The sequence below is a fragment of the Salvelinus sp. IW2-2015 genome, linkage group LG1 (assembly GCF_002910315.2).
Source record: "Salvelinus sp. IW2-2015 linkage group LG1, ASM291031v2, whole genome shotgun sequence".
In the NCBI taxonomy this organism is placed as follows: Eukaryota; Metazoa; Chordata; class Actinopteri; order Salmoniformes; family Salmonidae; genus Salvelinus; species Salvelinus sp. IW2-2015.
In genome coordinates, this window is record NC_036838.1 from 49,306,806 (window position 1) to 49,330,387 (window position 23,582).

The window sequence follows — 23,582 nt, forward strand, 5'->3', positions numbered from 1 at the left end:
CACTGGTCACCATAGCAACTCCCACCCGTAGCACATGCTCCACCTCCTTTGGCCYCCTTTCCTTCCAGTTCTCTGCTGCCAAGGACTGGAACGAATTGCAAAGATCACTGAAGCTGGAGACATATCTCCCTCTCTAACTTTAAGCATCAGCTGTCAGAGCAGCTTACCGATCACTGTACCTGTACACAGCCCTTCTGTAAATAGCACACCCAACTACCTCATCCCCATATTGTTTTTTTTTGCACCCCAGTATCTCTACTTGTGTATCACTCCAGTGTTAATGCTAAATTGTAATTATTTCGTCTCTATGGCCTATTTATTACCGTACCTCCCTAATCTTACTACATTTGCACACACTGTACATAGACTTTTTCTATTGTTTATTGACTGTATGTTTGTTTATCCAATGTGTAACTCTGTGWTGTTGTTTTTGTCGCACTGCTTTGCTTTATCTTGGCCAGGTCACAGTTGTAAATTAGATCTTGTTCTCAACTGGCCTACCTGGTAAAACATTTTTTTTAACTGCCTGGTATGGCAACTGCTTGGACTCCGACTGCATGGCACTACAGAGGGTAGTGCGTACGGCCCTATACATCACTGGGGCCAAGCTTCCTGCCATCCAGGACCCCTATACCAGGCGGTGTCAGAGGAAGGCCCTAAAAATTGTCAAAGACTACAGTCACCCTAGTCATAGGCTGTTCTCTCTGCTACCGCACGGCAAGCGGTACCGGAGCGCCAAGTCTAGGTCCAAGAGGCTTCTTAACAGCTTCTACCCACAAGCCATAAGACTCCTGAACATCTTATTAAATGGCTATCTAGACTATTTGCATTGCCCCCCCTCTTTTACGCCGCTGCTACTCTCTGTTATTATCTATGCATAGTCACTTTAATAACTCTACCTACATGTACATATTACCTCAATTACCTCGACTAACCGGTGCCCGCGCACATTGACTCTGTACCGGTACCCCCTGTTGGTACCCCCTGTATATAGTCTCGCTATTGTTATTTTACTGCTGCTCTTTAACTACTTGTTACTTTTATTTCTTATTCTTATTTGTGTTTTTTAAACTGTATTGTTGGTTAGGGGCTTGTAAGTAATCATTTCACTCTAAGGTCTACACCTGTTGTATTCGGCGTGAGTGACTAACACAATTTGATTAGATATGAAATGAACAATTTATGTAAGTGTCATATTGTTTTTACCTCTGCATGGTTGTTGCTACAGTTATTTAAATGTTGTATCTAGCTACCTCCTTCATCCCTATTAAGGGCTCTATTTAATCCACATCGCAGTTCAGCTTGACAGCATGATGTACATTTAAAGGCAATGTTCCTGCTTTAGTGGAGACCAGTGGAGGCTGGTGGGAGGAGCTATAGGAGGATAGGCTCATTGAAATGGCTGGAATGGAGTTAATGGAACGGTACCAAACACATGGACACCACGTTGACTCCGTTCCATTTATTCCATTCCAGCCATTATTACACAGAGCCCAGATCACAGAGCCTGTGCTCTATAAATCTCAAATTAACTTAAAATTGACGTCACCTGCCCTTCAGCAGTTCGATAGTGCGCTGCACTACCGACCTTGTTCTGCCGTGCGTCAAATTGTAGCGCATTTCCTCTGCTGTTCTGGGATCGGCAAAGGGAGTGAAAAGCCACGTTTTCAGTTGATAGCCCCTGTCACCTAATAGGGTAAAACCGTTGTGTTACATTATTTTGCAGAGAAGTCACCCGCCTTCACTCTCACCAGCTTCTAGACGCAGGGCTACTCTGCTGTGGCGCAGATGAATGAGTCGTGCGTAGACCCTGGCCACTTTGAGTAGTTGCATACGGACATCGCAGATGATCTGAACATTCAATTAACGGAAATTCTTTCTGTTAACATATACATGTTCACCTACAGACGGTGCGCGTAAGGTAATATGCGTGCAGTCAACTGCACCTATGACCCCTGGGAAATTAAATGAGCGGACTAACTCGCCTTTGACGCGCGCCTGTTCGTCGGCTGTAAATGGGAAACGAATGTATCTCGTGGACAAACGTGTAGAATCGCCTCGATCACTTGTGGCAGTATGCGGCTGAGATATACCCAACCTGTCACTAATTTCCATCTGGAATGTCCCAGTAGCGAGGAATCACAGAGTGTACAGTAGGCTACTTGGACAGATACGGGTATGGCATGATTGCAGCGTGTCTTCCTTTCCAGATTAGGGGCTAAATCCGCGCACAAATCTAACAGAACATTTCCTGGGAGACGATAGCGATCATCATGCAAAAAAAGTCATTCACGTCTCTGAAAACTCTCTCCCTTCTAAAAGCACGGTTTTCAATATCTTCCAATAACGCAAGAACAGCCATGGTTACTTGGTTACWAAAAAATTGACACTCTTATTACAGAACATGCACCCTTTTTTTAATTCCTCACACCTTTAATTGATAATTTCTAACAAATTGTTCATTAAGCTAATGCAAAGTTCACAACAGGCTTGGACGCATATGCTTCCCAAACTGCAACACCCCTACATAACCAGCAGGAAAATCGCTTACGTTAAGTCTAGACTTTGCGTAGAGATAAGATCATGTCTAAGTCAAGTAAGGTTTTATAAACAATTTAAGTCATACTTAAGATCAAAAATTGTAAATCCGTTTTATAAATGAGGCCCCAGCTCTACAGATTGAATAGAGCCTGAAGTTCATTCAAACCCGCCATAGCAATGTTTACACCGTGTCTTTATTTACAATATTCATCCGGTGCACACACACTTCTAATTCTGAAAAGGGAAAGCATACCTGTGATGGGGGACACCCTGGTAGTAGTTGCATGTTTTTATACAGTACCCAAGACCACTCTGAGTTAATTTGACCATTGGAAATCAGGCTACTGTGTAAATACTGCAATACGGGTTTGATAGAATAGAGCAGTAAGTGTGCATATTCAGGTAGCCACAGCAGGGGACTCAGACTACTGTCGGGCTGATCCGAGAGAGGCACACAGCGAGCTGATGGTGGGWACAGCCTCAGTATTCATCTTACACTGTTAATCTCCTCATCTCCCCTCTCATCTATAGGGTCCCATGTGGCTCAGTTGATAAAGCATGGCACTTGCTAACACCAGGGTTGTGGGTTCAATTGACATGGGGGACCAGTACAAAAATGTAAACACTCACTACTGTAAGGTGCTCTGGATAAGACCCTCTGCTAAATTACTACAATGTAAATMTATTTCCTCCGAGGGTTCTGTCTTATCTAATAATAGAGCATCACTGTCAGTCAAGCTGCCAGTGATGCCCTTGTCTGCCCCAAATGGCTAGTAGCTCATCATACTCTCTGAGGAAGCTTGGAACATTTAATCCCAAAAGGTCTGAGTGATATTTAAAATATAATATGGACACATCAGAATAAAAGTAGACCATTCCATTTTTATAAATATAGAGCTTTAATTTATTAGTCAGCAACAACAATGGAAAGGGAAGAGAAAGTAATTTACACAAGTCATTACAATAACGTCAACTCTGTCTGTGCATTTCATCTTTTTTCAGAAAGTCTTAACCGAGCAAAACAAAACAAAAACACTCCAAAACTAAAGACACATCTTAAAAATACTTTTTGTTGTTGTTGCTGTAACACCCTGTTTTCAACTGGAGGAGAGTAACAGTGGCTGTCTGGTTTTATTCTGGGAATGAATAGTATTCTATAGTGAAGAGTGGAAGGGCAAGCATGTCAATATCTGTAGGTACATTACACATAGTAGTTCTCATCCATTTTGTTTTTCTCTGTGGCACTGAGGCTGTCCCTCAGACCTTGGCTGACATTGACTATACTGTACACTGGAAGAACAGAAAAACTACAACATTGTTTTATAATTACAGTACAAATACATACTCATGCACACAATGAAAAGCCAGCTTCCCAAATATTTTGGTTAGTAAGTGTCACAACATTGTTCAATGCTCTGTTCTGTAAGGACGTGTTTATTTTTGTACATGTAAAGCCAAACTCACCAATAAATGAAAATAGATGGCTCCTAGTCAGAAACAAAATGGCTGCTTAAGTAAAAGGGATCTGGGCATCGCACCATCTCAAGCTGAATTGTACTTTTGTTTTTGTCAACCAAAATAAAAAGTGTGCTAGGTTTGGCCCTGGCCAATGTTTTGAATATCTAATACCTTCCATAAGATTCAAGTCAATCTTTTAAAGATAAGAGAATAATGCCCTTTGTTCCAAAACCTTGACCCTTTCTTTACTCCCTCACACTCAATCCCATTGGATGTTTAGATAAACCAAAGAAAGCCTTAGAATGTTTATTTGATAAGTATCTATGGTGTTTGTTTCTTTTGATGACTTTTACTTGACCATTTTCACAACGTAGTTTACCACAATTGAGCGGCTCAAAGGTAAGATTTGAATCCTTTTTTCATCCTTTTGTTAAAATATCTATTCGATTGTCCTGGCCATTCAATAACAATCTTAGTGTCAACCTTCCCCCTCACATAAATATGAATTGCCTTGGAAACATTTGATATATTGATACCTTCCCTGATCCTGGCCATGTAGAACTGTTTTCATGCATACTGTAGGATACATAGCAACACAGCATTTAGAACAACTGGTTTGCCTGAGACAAAGGCATATACTGTACAGTGGAATAACCAATGAAGCCAGAAATAAAAACCATCAACCTATTTGGGGAGCCAATAAAATAGCAAGGGTATTCAACATACTCATTTAGACACCAGGTTCACAGGGATAGCTATCCAATGAGTGGAGGAATTTGTGCATTCTCTGCCATTGAACTTGCCCCCGAATCCCCCCTTCACTAAAACACGTGTAAACATTGGACAATAAATTGTGCCTTCCTGTATTATACTAATGCTAAAATGTTTATTCTTTTCTACTGAGACATTTACTTTATGTTCGTATTCTTATCTTTAATATTTTCTTTATGTTGTTGCACTGTCGAGAAGGAACCTGCAAGTAAGCATTTTGTTGGATGGTGTATACCATGTGTATCCCGTACATACGACAAATAAAACTTGAAACTTAAAGTGAGGAGTCTTTGTCCTTATGCAGTGATGGTGATGTTACTCTATGTTCAAACAATTCCTGGCGAGCCCTTAATATGAGAATTGAATTTCTGTCAAAGCAAACAACAAGCAAGATAGATATATCTCCATCTACCCCAACCCTCAGTTAATTTCTCTGTTTACAATGACACCTTTCAGTTCACAATGAACAGCCTTTACATGCCAGTTTACACATTCCAAACAGAGCTGTCAATGTCTAAATATGGAAAGATGAAGAATGTTGTAATGACAGTAACAACAATAATACAATTAATAACAATAATAACAATAACATTTGCCCAAAAGGTACCTATACACAAAGAGCATTTTTCTATAAGTACAAAGAAATCCACAGAATGATTCTATATACAACCTACAATAAATACTGTGTATCATATACTGTATTGTTCAAAGGGATGTAGGGTGTTTGTATGCCTCTTGTTTTTTACCACTGTGTGTTTTTTGATTTTCTTTCACCTAGTCACTCTCTTAAGTTGAGTCTTTCCCAGTTTCCGTAGAGTGCCGTTGGGGTTTGGAAGAGTTAAGGGACCCCTCATGTCTCCACCTCCTCCTCTCCCTCGCTGTGATGTCGGCGGTTGCGTGGTTTCTTCTGCTCCTTGAGTTCTTTCGTGTCTTTGCCCTTGATGGCTCCCATCATTGGGTCTCCCAGCTGCCAGTAGTCCTCACAGTACTGGTTGATCAGGCCCATCTCTGGCTGGCTCAGGATGGTCAGCAGGTCCTTGTACTGACCCGCGCTGGGCGGAGACGGCCCCAGGCCCCCACCCTCCACCAGGAGGTTGTTGACGGCTCGGCTGGACAGGACCACTAGCTGCAGCTTGACCAGCGTGTGTTTGAAGTTCTTCTCTGTGGCCGTGCACTGGTACACCCCGGAGTCTGAGGGCTGGAGAGAACGCAGCAGCAGACCCTGCTCTGTCTTCAGTACCCGCCCATCAGAGCGCATCTGAGAGAATGAGAGAGAGAGAATCTGAAGTCAAATGTCTACTGTTTGCTTCTCTCCCCAACCAAGGAGGGCCTACAGCAGCATCTTCTGCACAGATTCTGTCAGACCTGGGCCGTGACAGTAAATCTCAGAAAGACAAAAATAATAGTGTTCCAAAAAAAGTTACACTTGCCAGGACCACAAATACAAATTCCATCTAGACACCGTTTCCCTAGAGCACACAAAAAAACTATACATACCTCGGCCTAAACATCAGCGCCACAGGTAACTTCCACAAAGCTGTGAACGATCTGAGAGACAAGGCAAGAAGGGCCTTCTATTCCATCAAAAGAAACATAAAATTCCACATACCAATTAGGATCTGGCAAAAAAAACTTGAATCGATTATGGAACCCATTGCCCTTTATGGTTGTGAGGTCTGGGGTCTGCTTACCAACCAAGAATTCAGAAAAGGAGACAAACACCAAATTGAGACTGCATGCAGAATTCTTCAAAAATATTCTGTATACAACGTAAAACACCAAATAATGCATGCAAAGCGGAAATAGGCTGATACCCGCTAATAATCCAAATCCAGAAAGAGATGTTAAATTCTATAACCACCTTAAAGGAAGCGATTCCCAAACCTTCCATAACAAAGCCATCACCTACAGAGAAATTAACCTGGAGAAGAGCCCCCTAAGCAAGCTGGTCCTGGGGCTCTATTCACAAACACAAACAGACCCCACAGAGCCCCAGGACAGCAACACAATTAGACCAAACCAAATCATGAGAAAACTAAAATATAATTACTTGACACATTGGAAAGTATTTACAAAAAAACTGAGCAAACTAGAATTCTATTTGGCCCTAAACAGAGAGTACACAGTGGCAGAATKCCTGACCATCGTGACTGACCCAAAATTAAGGAAATCTTTGACTATGCACAGACAGTAAGCAGAGCCTTGATATTGAGAAAGGCTGCCGAAGGCAGACCTGGCTCTCAAGAGAAGACAGTCTATGTGCACACTACTCACAAAATGAGGTGGAAACCAAGCTGCACTTTCTAACCTCCTGCCCAATGTATGACCATATTAGAGACACATATTTCCCTTAGATTACTCAGACTCCCAAAGAATTTGAAAACAAATCCAATTTTGATAAACTCCCAAATTTATTGGGTGAAATACCTCAGTGTGCAATCACAGCAGCAAGATTTGCGACCTGTTGCCACAAGAAAAGGGCAACCAGTGAAGAACAAACACCATTGTAAATATATTTTATATTTATGTATTTTTTTTTGTACTTTAACTATTTGCACATCATTACAACACTGTATATATACATAATATGACATTTGAAATGTCTTTATTCTTTTCAAACTTTTGTAAGTGTAATGTGTATTTTGAATTTTTTATTGTTTATTTCACTTTTGTTTATTATCTATTTCACTTGCTTTAGCAATGTAAACATGTTTCCCATGCCAATAAAGCCCTTAAATTGAATTGAAATTGAGTGAAAGAGAGAGAGCGATAGAGACAGAGAGCGATAGAGACAGAGAGAGAGAGTTATGACTTATGAGAGTTATGAAGAAATAAGGTATGATGTAAAGCCAGGGTAGAAACATCAGAGGAGAGGCCAAGCTGACATCTAATTTCCTGCTCTTGTTGGCAGCACAGCATCATCACCAACCACCAACTATACCACTATATCAGTGTTATGACTACCTAAACATTCTTCGACTAACACAATCCACATTGACCTGCAGTTCAATAAGTGCTCTAGTGATGTTTTCCATTGTCTCTTGATGTTTACCCTGATACATATTCAAGAGTGTTATTAGCAGCTGACAGCTTTTCTACCCAGAATCAGATGTGCTGAGCAACAGCCCTGCCAACTGAGCCATGCCAATGGGGATAGGCAGAATCCAACAGAAAAGCCAATAAAACAGAAGTTACACCATAAAACTTTAACAAAAGCATCAGGGTGAGAAACCATGAGCTGGTCTTATGTTGTTTTATGTATGGGCCCATCCTTTGGGTAATGGGAAAGTTTGGGCTTTACCACGTCAGGTTGAAAACCAACCACCTGGTTGTCATGTCTGGATGGATGTTGTCTCTTTATCACAGTAATACATCAATAGACTGACAACAGTAATACATAAATAGACGGACAACAGTAATACAGCAATAGACTGACAACAGTAATACGTCAATAGACTGACAACAGTAATACATCAATAGACTGACAACAGTAATACATCAATAGACTGACAACAGTAATTACATCAATAGACGACAACAGTAATTACATCAATAGACCGGACACAGTAATACATCAATAGACTGACAACAGTAATACATCAATAGACTGACAACAGTAATACATCAATAGACTGACAACAGTAATACATCATCATAGACTGACAACAGTAATACATCAATAGACTGACAACAGTAATACATCAATAGACTGACAACAGTAATCACATAATAGACGGACACAGTAATACATCAATAGACTGACAACAGTAATACGTCATAGACTGACAACAGTAATACTCAATAGACGGACAACAGTAATACATCAATAGACTGACAACAGTAATACATCAATAGACTGACAACAGTAATACATCAATAGACGGACAACAGTAATACACAATAGACTGACAACAGTAATACATCAATAGACTGACAACAGTAATACGTCAATAGACGGACACAGTAATACATCAATAGACTGACAACAGTAATACATCAATACACTGACAACAGTAATACATCAATAGACTGACAACAGTAATACATCAATAGATTTCAGATATCAGATGAAACATACAGCAGCCTGACAAAGACTCTTCACCATCATTATGTAACAGAATGAGAAGTGCTGTCGACAGAGAGGAACATCACGTCCTTCTAGAGAGATTTACTCCTAAACCTATAAACTCCCTGTCAGAGAGGTGATGTATGGTTCATGTTACCTTAGTTCATGGTATCCCTTAATATGTCTGAGTATAAAGTTCAATTGGGCAGAGAGTATACCTGTAGATCTCAACAGTGTTTTGGGAAGAATACTAGTTTGAGTGATATTGTGTGCGTCATAGATGGCTGCTTACCTCTTTACGGCGGTCACTGTTGTCCCTTTGCAGGTGCCACTTGATGGCGGCGTGAGGAGAACGGGCCTGGCACTCCAGGAAGGTGCTGCTGCCCTCCACCCCATACTGCACCATCTCCAGGGTGTTCTTATTAGCTGAGATAGAAAGACACCATGGCAACCATAGATTCAGTATTAGGTCCCACAAAGAGCAAAAATCCAAATGAGCAATGTTTTATTTATATCTATTTGAAGAAAATGCTGGCATGTGGGACCTCCTGAGATTCGCAGCGGTCTAAGGCACCGCATCACAGTGCTTGAGGCATTCTACAGACCGAGGTTCGATCCCAGGCTGTGTCACAAACGGCCGTGACCGGGAGTCCCATAGGGCGGTGCACAATTGGCCCAGCATCATCCAGGATAGGGGAGGGTTTGGCCGGGGGGGGTTTACTTTGCTCATAGCGCTCTAGCGACACCTTGTGGCTGGCCGGGGACCTGCAGGCWGACTTAGGTCGTCAGTTGACAGGTGTTTCCTCCGACACATTTGTGCAGCTGGCTTCCGGGTTAAGTAGGCAGGTGTTAAGAAGCGAGGTTTGGCGGGTCATGTTTCGGAGGATGCATGACTCGACATTCACCTCTACTGAGCCCGTTGGGGAGTTGCAGCGATGAGACAAGATCGTAATTGGGTCGCAATTGGATCACAAAATTGGGGAGAATTTTATACAAATGCTGGCACGTGATGGCATAAATTAAGTCAGTCCTCTCAAAATGAATGAGATGAATTCACCGCCACTGAAAATCTCTAACGCATCCACCCACTAGAACTGGCAAATACTGGTCTTACCATTGGAGTTGAAGCCCCTGCACTGCCGGATGGGGTTCCCATACTTGACGTCCTGCCTCCGGCTGCGTCTAAAGGGGTCAGACCAGTATTCCCGAATAAGAGAAGAGAATAAATTACCAAGCAAATGCAAAGCCATTCAACATTCCACAGAGCCAGTCAACAATCCATACAGCCATAAAACTTTGCATATATTCATTCAACAACCTATAGAGCCATTCAATAACATATAGAGTCAGTCAACAATCTATAGAGCCATTCAACAATCTATAGAGTCAGTCAACGACCTACTGTAAAGAGTCCCTCAACAATCTATACAGCCAGTCAACAATCCATGGAGCCATTCAACAATCTACACAGCCAGTAAACAATGTACACAGCCAGTCAACAATCAATACAGCCATAAAACTTAGCAAATATCCATTCAAAAACCTATAGAGCCATTCAACAACCAATAGAGTCATTCAACAACATATAGAGCCCTTCAACAACATATAGAGTCTGTCAACAATCTATAGGGCCATTCACAACCTATAGAGCCACACAACGACCTACTGCATAGAGACATTCAACAACCTATAGAGCCAGTCAACAACCTATAGAGCCAGTCAACAACCTATAGAGCCAGTCAACAATTTATAGAGCCAGTCAACAATTTATAGAGCCAGTCAACAACCTATAGAGCCAGTCAACAATTTATAGAGCCAGTCAACAATCTATAGAGCCAGTCAACAATCTATAGAGCAAGTCAACAAGATATACAGCAAGTCAACAATGTATAGAGCCAGTCAACAATGTATAGAGCCCTATAGAGCAGTCCAACAACCTATAGAGCCCCGTCAACAATGATAAAAGCCAGTCAACAATGTATGAGCCAGTCAACAATGAATAGAGCCAGTCAACAATATAGAGCCAGTCAACAAGTATAGAGCCGTCAACAATGTAACGAGCCAGTCAACAATGTAATAGAGCCCGTCAACAATGTTAAAGAGCCAGTTCAACAAGTATAGAGCCAGTCAACAATCTAGAGGCCAGTCAACAATCTATGGGAAGTCAACAATTCATAGAGCCAGTCTAACAAGTATAGAGCCAGTCAACAAGTATGAGCCCGATCAACAAGTTAAGAGCCAGTCACATGTATAGAGCCAGTCAACAATTATAGAGCAGTCAACAATCTATGGGAAGGTCAAACATCTATAGAGCCAGTCAACAATGTATAGAGCCAGTCAACAATGAATAGAGCCAGTCAACAATGAATAGAGCCAGTCAACAATGTACGAGCCAGTCAACATGATAGAGCCCTCAACAATGTAAAGAGCCAGTCAACAATGTTATAGAGCCAGTCAACAATTTATAGAGCCAGTCAACAATCTATGGAGAAGGTCAACAATCTATGAGCCAGTCAACAATGAATAGCAGCTAGGCCGTCAACAATGTAAAAGCCAGTCAACAATGTAGAGATCAGTCACCATGTGAGAGCTCAGCAACATCTATGAGAGGTCAACAACTATGGGCAGGTCAACAAGTTGTATAGAGCCGTCAACAATGTATAGAGCCATCAAACATTCTAATATGAGCCAGTCAACAATTTATAACCAGTCAACAAATCTAGAGGCATCAACATATGTTATAGAGCCGTCAACAATGATAGAGCACATGTCAACAATGGTATAGAAGCCAGTCACAATGTATAGAGCCAGTCAACAATCTATTGGAGAAGTCAACAATCTTATAGAGACATGTCACAATTTAAAACCAGTAACAATTATAGAGCCAGTCCAACATCAGATCAGTCCACAAATATAGAGCCAGTCAACAATGTTTAGAGCCATCAACAATCTATGTACAGAGTCACAATGTATAAGAGCCAGTCAACAATTCTATACAAGCCAGTTCAGTAATGTATAGAGCATATAACAATGTAATAGAGCCAGTCAACAATCTATGGAGACAGTCAACAACCATGAGCCGGTCAACAATCTATAGAGCCAGTCAATAATGTATAGAGCCAGTCAACAATGAATAGAGCCAGTCAACAAATAGAGCCAGTCAACAGGTATAGGCCGTCAACAATGTAAGCAGTCAACATGAATAGAGCCCGTCAACAATGTAAAGGCCAGTCAACAATGTATGAGCCAGTCAACAAGTATAGAGCCAGTCAACAATCTATGAGAAGTCAACAATCTTATAGAGCCAGTCAACAATTTTAAACCAGTCACAATCCATAGAGCCAGCCACAAAATATAGAGCCAGTCAACATATGTTTAGAGCCATTCAAATCTATAGAGAACAGTCAAAAAATATAAGCCCTTCAACAATCTTACAGCCAGTCAACAATGTAAAGAGCCAGTCAACAATCTATACAGCAGTCAGTAATGTATAGAGCTATTCAACAATGTATAGAGCCAGTCAACAATCTATGGAGACAGTCAACAACTATGAGCCAGTCAACAATCTATAGAGCCATCAATAATGTATGAGCCAGTCAACAATAATATAGAGCCAGTCAACAACTTATAGAGCCAGTCAACAACCATGTAAACTATAGAGCCAGTCAAAAACATATAGACACCTTCAACAATCTATAAGCAGTCAACAATGTAAAGAGCCAGTCAACAATCTTATACAGCCAGTCAGTAATGTAGTAGAGCCACAGGTCACAACCTATAGAACCAGTCAAACCTTAGAGCCAGTCATAATGTATAGACCAGTCATACACCTATACAGCAGTCATAATGTATAGAAGCCAGTCAACAAACTATACGCCATCATAATCTATGCGCAAACCTACACCAGTCAATAAGATAAAGCAATGTATAGAGCCAGTCAACAATGTACTAGAGCAAGTCAACAATGTATATGAGACAGTCAATAATGTATAGGCCAGTAACAATGTATACGCCAGTCAAATTTGTAGCAGTCCAATCAGTCACTCATGACAGTCAAATGTCATAAGCAGCCAATTGCCAGTCTATTACCCAGTCAACAATATATATGACAGTTAACAATCTTTAGAGCCAGTCATGTAGCATGTCAAACTTAGAGCAGATCAAAACCTATAGAGCCAGTCAAAACAAAGCCAGCAATTTATATACAGCAGTCAACACTATAGGCATTCAACATAGAGCCATCAACAAGCCTATAGAGCGAGTCAACAAATCATAGAGCCAGTCAACATGGTATATGAGCCATCACAACTATAGAGCCAGCACAAATATATTAGAGGCAGCGTCGGAGCCAGTCAACAATGTATAGAGCCAGTCAACAATGTATAGAGCCAGTCAACAATGTATAGAGCCAGTCAACAATGTATAGAGCCAGTCAACAATCCATAGAGCCAGTCAACAATCCATAGAGCCATTCTGAGCAGCTCATGCTGATGCTCACCTCTTTTGCGAGGCGGAGTAGCGGGAGCAGGACTTTCCGTCCCAGGCGCAGTAGGGGTCCCGGGCCAGGCAGCAGTCAGCACATGCCTCCCCGTACACGTCACAGCGGTGGAGGGCCAGGTGGGTAACACCAAGCTCAGAAGACACGTAGAGCTGTTGCTGTGAGAGGAGGAAGCCATGGAGGATGTTAGATCACAGCTGGATAAAGTATGGGAATATCCAGCTAATATCACTGACACAGAGTATTAGTGATCAGAGGATGCAGAGTGGCTTCTATGAAGGCTCTCCATTTTTTCAGTGCAGAGGTTTACACGGGATAAGAATCCATCAAAGCCATAACAATGTAATGTGATAATATAATTTGCTTATTGGAAGAGTTGTTAGCACATTGGGAGAGCTCACCCTTTCTGTATAACAAAGATTTCCATTGTTCTAAGACAATCTTCAGTTTTTACGATCAGCTGTTGTAAAATTGCAAGCCTTTCTAAGAATGATGTCATGTCATGTATCCATGGCCAACAGTTTTAATCACAGTGAAAGACAAAACTAAAGTTGAATGCATTTTCCATATTTCTCTTTTCATGCAGGCCTTCTATGAATTATGAAGGGACACATTAGTTCCACAGCTGTTTACATGTAGTTCATGGCATTCCTAAATCATTTCCCTTCATTTAATTCAGCTCCTTGGCTCTTTATCCCAGGAAAGATATATAGGTCTATTAGGTAAGGTTTTATACAGACATGCTTACCCTTTTGGACGAGATCTTCATTGTTATAATCGGAGTAGGAACCTGGAATGGGAAGACAATGCATTGATCAGTCTTATAAAGTTATTGAAAATATACATGGGTATAAGCAGAGAGAGAGAGAGAGAGAGAGAGAGAGAGAGGGAGAGAAAAGAAAGACGAGCAGAGACATAGAGAGGTCATAGAGGGAGAGCGAGAGAAAGAGAACGACAGCGACAGGAGAGACAGAGAAGTAGACAAGAAGAAGATACAGAGAGCGACATGGAGGACAAAGGAGAGAAACCGAGAAAGAAGAGAAAGACATAGAGACAGAGAGAGACACACAGAGACATAAAGAGAGACAGCGCGACAGGGAGAGACAGAGAGAAAGACAGGAGACATAAAGAAATGCAGAGAGACAGAAAGAGACAAGAGAAGACAGAGAGACATAGAGAGAGACAGAGAAATCCAAAGAGAAACAGAGAAAGAATAGATACAGAAAGAGAGAGACAGAGAGAGAAAATGAGAGAGAGAGGATGAAAAAATAAGAAGACAGTGCTCACCTTGAACACCTCTACCTCCTCCAGGACCAGTTCTTCAGTCTGCAGGCGTCTCTAGGCACACAATACCTTCTGAACCGTTCCCCTGTCTGTGGCCCAGCGGAAACACCTGAGACTTGAAACTACTACATACCTGTTGTAACCTAACCTTGTCCCCAAGACTATTGCACATAAACGCCTGGTATGATTCAGTTTTGGTCTTAGTGGAGTGATCATAGAATTATATGGGAGTGACCTTACTGGTTTTTGTCATCATTTAATTTTAGCGAACCACACGACTACGAGGCGTGACTCAGTGCTTGTGTGCGCTAGCGTGATTGGTTGGTAGATTAAGCGATTAAGTCATGCCTATGCGCTGGGAGTTTCGCCATCTTTCTGTATTGGCTAAGAAAGGCCCAAGTTTGACACATTGATTCCATCAGACTTTGCACATTTTGCGGAAGTGTCTGGGAAGGAGATTAGTTGTAACCGACGACATCCTGCCTTGCTGCCAGTTAATCAACTGCCCTCGCTACATTCCTCTGTTAATGTAAGGTTAATCCTCACTCCTCATTCCATCAGGCCTTAGCACTACACTACAGTACTCTTTCACCACTTTCAGACAGATCTCTCTGTGTTCACTTTTGTCCTACACATTACAGTGACTGGGCATAGTGGAGCACGAGTGTGCTCGTATAAAAAGCCATTAGTCTCCCAGAGACGCAGAGCAGAACAAGACACAACACACAAAAGGGATCATGTGCTGCATGTATGGGCTGCACTGCATAGGGGAGTGATGTCACTTCAGCTTTTAAAAAGTTCAAAGAAAGGAGACAAACAGAAAATCTCTTACCGCTGCACCATACGGTGTTGAGATTAAGTTGAATGTATTTCCTTACTGTAACCCCCCCCCCCCCCGGGGTTAAATGATAGGGAGAGGGACAGCAGGTCCATCCGGCGGGACTGCCTTGGGATTATTTACACGTTTCTCCTTTGTTTTACTTTCAGAAGGAAATCTGTTTGGCATCCTTGGACATTGTACAAAGAGTGATGTAGGCCTGCTATATTTCACATGAATTTAGACTAGTGAGGACTCACCAGTTCCCAGGAACAGCACTTCATAGTTCCCGTCTGCCGCGGCCACCTGGTCTACAGTGATGGTGGTGAACTCGTACTCCACGTTGGTCCGGACCACCAGGGGGCGCTTATGTATTGGGTACACGGCGTTGTACATATTGGGGTGGTTCCGCATGAAGTTGATCACCTCGTCTGGGTAGTCTTTGGTGGACTTCATGTTGGGGGTGAACGTACCACCGGGGCACTGTTGTTGAAAATGAAACTAGCATTAAAACATTTGCCTCTCACCACAGAAACATCAACAGCCACTTAAATTACTACTAGGGAGATTACAGAATCAAAATGAGAGATTTTAGGACTCTTATAGCAGGAGGACTGTGGGTGGGTATGAAGGCTGATGTTTGTGTCCTGCTTGAAAGACAAATGGTTTCTATTTGATGTCTAAGTGTCTTTTATGCCAGCTTGGTTTGGTATTAACACTCAGGGTCATGGGAGGGTGAGGCTCACCGTCCCAGGCCMAGGGTAGGGGATCTTCCCAGTGTAGGCCACCCACTGGTAGTTGGGCCCCTCCTTGTGGGCAAAGGGTCCATTGAAGACCTGGCGGATGTCAGCCATGGAATAGACACAAACTGCTGAGCCCTTGAACACTGAACTGTGAGATAGGGGTGAGATAGACAGCTCAGTGGGTTAAGAACTGAAATAAACCAAAAAGGGACATAATATGACAATGAAAGTATATTTCAATAATTATTCTTAATATTTTCAAAAAGAAGTGTCTGAACATAAGTTTGGCCACTCACCCTGAGACAGAGAAGACTCCGTAGATAACAGGATTCTTGGTATCCTGCGTCGGCTGTATGTAAACATCTCCTAAAAGACAGATACACAGAGACAATCAAGTCAGTGCAAAGAGGACAGACTAAAGAAACGTCACATTCCACAGCACACTGTGGAACACAGCAGTGAGGATGGGGTCAAAGCCAAGATGAAAGGAGAAGATGTGGCTAGCCTCCTCCTCCAGGGTTGTACTACTGAATTCCAGTATCCTGCTGTCGGAAACAGGAGGTGTAAGCCCATGGCACATCTCTATAGAGCAACAGGAAATAAACTGAGAGACATCTCCACAGGAAGGACTAGCAGGCCAAGGTGAAGGATGCAGTACTGTATTATACTCAATATAATAAAACACACAAAGAAAAGACCAAGAGCTTCAGAGACAACACCTTTAGAAAGTTACCATTCTACCCATGAGCGTATTCTAAGCCCAAGAGGAAGACGGAATCATACCTCACAAGCCTCTGGGGGTCCCAGCGAGAACTCTACCTAAGATTTGGGCAGTTTGTCTCTCCCCGCTGCCCTGCTCTCTGACTGGCCCACATTCTCCTCTCAGGAGGCCCATCTACCTCACAGAACAGAATTCAAGAGTAAGTGGCCAGCCTGCCAGTGTGTAGTAGGGGAATGTCCATTGGCCAGAGGATAAAGACACTGCATGTTTACACATACCACGCTGTCAAGAACCTGTGAGAACTCTACAACTTGAATTGAAAGCAGTATATGGCATTTAATGGACAATGATCTGACGTATAATACATTCTACAAGTCTTATAGTCACAAAGTATTCCTTTTGCGTAGACTGGACGCATTTTTATTCACTAGTATTTGCAATGGGACATACTAAAAACAATAGTTGTCCGGTTGACATAGTTCTAACTGTATGTACACAACATAATGACAGTAGAGGTGAGCAGGCCTGGTGAGTCCAGTTGAATGACAGTAGAGGTGAGCAGGCCTGGTGAGTCCAGTTGAATGGCAGTAGAGGTGAGCAGGCACTGGTATGAGTCCCAGTTGAATGGCAGGTAGAGTGAGCAGCCTGGTGAGTCCAGTTGAATGACAGTAGAGGTGAGCAGGCCTGGTGAGTCCAGTTGAATGACAGTAGAGGTGAGCAGGCCTGGTGAGTCCAGTTGTATGTGTACGCTCTGGGTGTCACTCAAGGCTCTCTCAGGGGAGAGTCTGAGGTTATGATTTCATTCCCATAGCAGAGGATAAGGAGAGGGACTGAAACAGAGCATATGGTCCTTATTCCTCCTTAACCACCTTTTATCTCTAGACACACACATGCATACACATACGTATGCACAGACACACACACACAAGCACACACACACACCTCCTCCAGAGCCCACAGCTGCTCAAGGCAGAACAGCGGAACGGTCATGGGTTACTACAGACACAGAGAGAAGGGCTGTCAAGGTTGTCATACAACAGATGAGCCCCACCAAGGCACACAGCTGTTCCAGTACAGAAAGGGATGAATCAGATAAACTACACGGCAGTCAAAAACAGACAGACAACAGGAGCTATCATTAGCTCAATACATGTACAGCAGTCGGTTGCCCCCCAAAATATTATAATTATAAAGGGGAAAAGCTACTTGATTGGAAATAGAAATATTCTGACAAGGCAGAGAAGAGTTGGCAACAGYAAGGCTTGTTAAAGGGATTCTCCGGTACATTTGTAAACTTTTGAAAGTAGTCCCTGAAAATTGCATACAACGTCACTACATGACCAAAAGTATGTGGGCACCTTCTCATCGAACATCTCATTGCAAAATCAGGGCATTAATATGGAGTTGGTCCCCCCTTTGCTGATATAACAGCCTCCAATCTTCTGGGAAGGCTTTCCACTAGATGTTGGAACATTGCTYCMGGGACTTGCTTCCATTCAGCAACAAGAGCATTAGTGACGTCGGGCACTGATATTGGGCGATTAGGCCTAGCTTGCAGATGGCGTTCCAATTCATCCCAAAGGTGTTTTCGATGGGGTTGAGGTCAGGGCTCCGTTGCAGGCCAATCTCGACATACCATTTCTGTATGGACCTTACTTTGATCACAAGGGCATTGTCATGCTGAAACAGGAAAGGGCCTTCCCCAAACTGTTGCCACAAACTTGTAAGCACAGACTCGTCTAGAATGTCATTGTATGCTGTAGCATTAAGATTTCAATTCACTGGAACTAAGGGGCCTAACCCGAACAATGAAAACCAGCCCCAGACCATTATTTGTCTTCCACCAAACTTTACAGTTGGATCTATGCATTAGGGCAGGTAGCGTTCTCCTGGCATGCGCCAAACCCAGATTCGTGATTCATCACTCCAGAGAACGCGTTTCCACTGCTCCAGAGTCCAATGGCGGCACGCTTTACACCACTTTAGCCAACGCTTGGCATTGCACATGGTGATCTTAGGCTTGTGTGCAGCTGTTGGGCCATAGACACCCATTTCATGACGCTCCCGACAAAGAGTTATTGTGCTGACGTTGCTTCCAAAGGCAGTTTGGAACTCGGTAGTGAGAGTTGTAACCGAAGACAGATGATTTTTACGCACTACGCGCTTCAGCACACGTTCTGTGAGCTTGTGTTGCCTAGACCTTTCCACTTCACAATAACAGCACTTATAGTGGAACGGGGCAGCTCTAGCAGGGCAGAAATTTGACAAAAACTGACTTGTTGGAAAGGTGACATCCTATGATGGTGCCACGTTGAAAGTCACTGAGCTCTTCAGCCAATGTTTGTCTATGGAGATTGCATGGCTGTGTGCTCGATTTTATATACTTGTTAGCAGCGGGTGTGGCTGCAATAGCAAAATACACTAATTTGAAGCGGTGTCTACATAGTGTACTTGCAGATATGTGCACCACGTCATTGCTCTCTTTTCGGTCTGGTGTGGGTGCATGATGTGCCTCTTGCTAGCTGTCACTCATATGGCGAGAGGCTAAAGCTCATTGGCTGAACTCGAATTGGTAGGCGGCTAACCAACGTGGGGGAAAGTGTAGGGAAAATGGCTCAGCACAGGTTCTAGAAAAATAGTTGCTTTCAAACTCGGGATTCCGTGGCTAATTGAGGTAAGACAGTAATTCTGCTCATAGGTTATTTATGTATGAACTACACATTGACACATCAAGCCCAAATCAGGAGGTTTAAAAAATACTTAGTAGTAGCCACATTTCTGGAGCATGTCTTTGTCACGCCCTGYCCTTAGAGATCCTTTTTATGTCTCTATTTGGTTTGGTCAGGGTGTGATTTGGGGTGGGTATTCTATGTTCTTTCGTTCTATTATTTGTATTTCTATGTTTTGGCCGGGTAGGGTTCTCAATCAGGGACAGCTGTCTATCGTTGTCTCTGATTGAGAACCATACTTAGGTAGCCCTTTTTCCCTCCTGTCTTTGTGGGAAGTTGACTTTGTTTGTGGCACATCGCCTTAAGCTTCATGGTTTGTTTTGGTTTGTTTTGGATTGTTTATTGTTGGCGTCATAATAATAATAAAGTAATACGTACGCTCACCACACTGCTCCTTGGTCTACTTCATTCAACAGCCGTGACAGTCTTTAATAAGAGCTATGAATGGAACCAAAACTGCCATTTCCTCTTTTCTAAGGCAATAAAAACTCAGTCTACACATTTTTTGTTTCCTCAGAAAGAATGTATTTCTGCTGGAGCTTTGCCTGATATCACTCTCTCCCAATCCCCCCTTCTCTTTCTCTTTCATTCTTTCTTTTTCTTTAGCACTCTTGTTCATCTCTCATGTGGTCCCGTGTGGCTCAGTTGGTAGAGCATGGCGCTTGCAACGCCAGGGTTGTGGGTTCATTCCCCACGGGGGGACCAGGATGAATATGTATGAACTTTCCAAATTGTAAGTCGCTCTGGATAAGAGCGTCAGCTAAATGACTTAAATGTAAATGTAAAATGTAAATAAAGTCTTCTCTCTGAAGTCCATGAGCCATATTGTTGATCAAGCTCAAGCTCATGCAATGCACCTCTTTATTTATATCAAACCATACAATCTAAACCTTTATAGCATCTCTTTATTGTATATCTACAACCTATTTGCTTTGGCTTCTTCATTTTGACATAGCATACAACCACATGTGCCTGGATAAGGCCTCTACATTGTGTGTTTCAATTTACTGTGTGTAATTTGGATGCAAGTTCTCAGGTAGAGCCAAATCTTTTTCTCTTTCCAACTGTAAAAACTCTCTGGGTCTTTGGCGTCCCTCGCTAACAGCAGTCACACATAATACTGCTCCCAAACAACAAGGTCTAAAGCTGGGCTGGAAGGCTCATCAACGTTTTCAATAATGACCCCAATGTCCTCTTTACTTTACTACAACACTAATAGAGAGAGGGGAAATGTAAGTTAATCTGTTCTCTTTATCCAGGTACTTTTGCAACCAGTCCCGGCTTGCTGCAAAGTTCTTCTTACATCAAGGTAGGCTAAACCCAAATACTTTGGTGGCATGTACGTTTTAGAGATACTCAGAGTACATATTATCTAGAAGGCACATAGATCTTGTTGTCTTGTATTACTGGAGTAATTCTACCATCCTTATTCTCCCCTGTCTACACCACAAACTGAGGACAAATTTAGACCAGCCATTATAACCCAGCAGTAAACTGGAACCTTGGCATGGAGCTCACCTATACCCAGTTAACAAATGCCCTTTCTGGGGGTACAGTACCTGCCAGGTGTGAGCTGTGCCCACTGGCATCAGGTTTGTCTGACGTATGGGATGTGTGGATGTACTGTAATGACAGCTGAGTTAAGTGTCTCCTGTTCATTGGGATGCTGCAGCAGCCTGTGCCTTTACACATACACCTTTATTAAAGCAATATCCTGAACCGTGCAGGTGAACCAGTGCCAGCTCTCCACTCTCCCCTAAACTCAGTGTGCACGGCATGTCTATGTCAACAATGAGCCGACTAATAAATACACAAAGTCATTTATAACCGCAGAGTGAGTACGGTGCTTGCGGTTTTGATATCCTTTCATTTACTTGGGTGAAATGGTTACCATTACCAAAAAAAAGCCTTACCATTGCGCCATAGTGTTCAGGTAAGTCCAAGACTAATGCACACGCGAGCAGAATTACTCAACCATAACCTAAAAGTAGAGGTCAAATAGAAAGTCACACAAGCTTTTTATTGCTGAGGTTAGGGCTTGAGTAACTGTAGACTCCGTCACAGAACCATCAGAACCCTCATCATTCCAACGCTCTATTTGGAAGCAGTGAGACAGAGAGAAAGAAAGACATGGTAATGGACCTGACATTCCTGCCTGGCTACCTGATCTGTCTGCCACGAGGCAGCAAGCCCCTCATATCCAGTAAATTACAGGAGGGGAGAGCACCTCTTAATGCGCAGCCAGGAAAAAGAAGCCTTTTGTTTGAGACATCTTGAAGGAAAATAATAAGTACACTACCAGAGTGTGTGCAATTCCCATTACAGCATGCCGTATGGGCCACAGAAGTATTGAGTGTAATGGAAGAGGCTGCCATATGGGACAGGGACTGGGCTGTGTGCAGTGCAGTCAGGCTCTGGACAGGTGGTGGTATGCAGAGATAAAACTGGTCTGAGATCAGGCTGGGTGGATAGAGCAAGCAGGAATATAAAAGGACAGGCAACACCAACTAGTTCCTCTAGCTGGTCTGGAGTCAGTTCCATCATAATTTGTGGTCTCTATTTGACACAGTATTAATACCAATGGGAAACCTCAAGACATGCCACAGGCTGTCTGGTTCCTCGCTCCTCACGTTAATGTGGATAACGGGTGACACCATGTCAAGGGAAGGGAGGAGAACTCACGGAGCTCGTCGAAGTGTGTCTCGATCCCGTCGGCCCCCGGCACTGAACAGATGAGCCGAGCCTTCAGGAAAGTGCTCCACTTGTTGACCAGACAGCAGTGTCCACCGTCATCATTCTGCATGGAGAAGAAGAGGGAGAGGGAAAGGGAGCGAGAGGGGGAGGGAGACGGATAAGATGAGGGAGAGGGAAAGAGGGAGAGAGAGGGAGAAGCAGCGGGAGAGAGAGGGAGAAGCGGAGAGAGAGGGGGGAAGAGAGAGGAAGCGAGGGACAGGTATAGAGAGAGGGAGAAGCAGCGGGGGAGGAAGAGAGAGGGAAAGCGGGGGAGAGAGAGGGAGAAGCGGAGGGACAGGGATAGAGAGAGGGAGAAGCAGCGGAATAGGGGGGGGAGAGAGAGGGAGGGAGAAGCGGAGAGAGAGGAGAGGGGAAGAGAGAGGGAGGAGCGGAGGAGAGAAGAGGGGGAGAGAGAGGGAGTAGCAGAGGGAGAGAGAGGGGGGGAGAGAGGAGGGAGAAGCAGAGGGGAATAGAGAGGGGAGAAGAGGAGGAGAAGTGGAGAGGGAGGGAGAAGTGAGGGAGAGAGAGGGAGAAAGCGGAGGGAGAGAGAGAGGCAAGGGAGAGAGAGGGAGAAGCGGAGGGAGAGGGGAAGCGGAAGGAGAGAATGAGGGAGAGCGGAGGGAGCGGAGAAAGAGAGAGACGAGGGAGAAGTGGAGGAGGAGAGAGGGAACGTGGAGGGAGAGGGAGAGGAGGGAGGGAGAGGGTAGAGAGTGGGAGAAGCGGCAGGGAGAGATAGAGGGGGAGAGAGAGAGGCACAAACATGGTCTTCGTCACACACAACTCACATGCCTCCCACCAAAAATTAAACAAGGTGGAGTCACCCCACCATTGTACTAGATTTAAAAAAGCAGCCAGGTTTGGCAGAGCAGCTGGAGAATCGTTGACAATTGGTTAGTTTGAGGAGATGAGATGGTAAACACTGTCTTCCTTTATGTAGACAAATTCTAAGCGCAGTGAGGGAGAGCCAAACCCAGTAGATGTGAGTTAGAGGCTTCCCCTCGCTTAACCAACACAAATCTCCTTAAAGCACATTCCACTTTTATGGGGAAACTACACTGCCAGGTCATACATAATAAATATTGCTCGAACAAATTGTTTTCACCAACATACAGTATATCATTGTAATGCCCACATAATGGTTGTAGGCCTGTACATACTGCACACAGACAGTCTACACATACTTATATGTAATAAGTCACTAACTGGGATTTGAAATTGTAT

At 43.2% G+C, this 23,582-nt stretch overlaps 1 pseudogene; it reads right to left on the reverse strand.

Moving 5' to 3' along the window:
- Positions 1–3,856: 3,856 nt before the first annotated feature.
- The window catches only part of LOC111969306 (semaphorin-3F-like), a 99,115-nt pseudogene continuing 79,389 nt past the window's right edge, over positions 3,857–23,582 (reverse strand).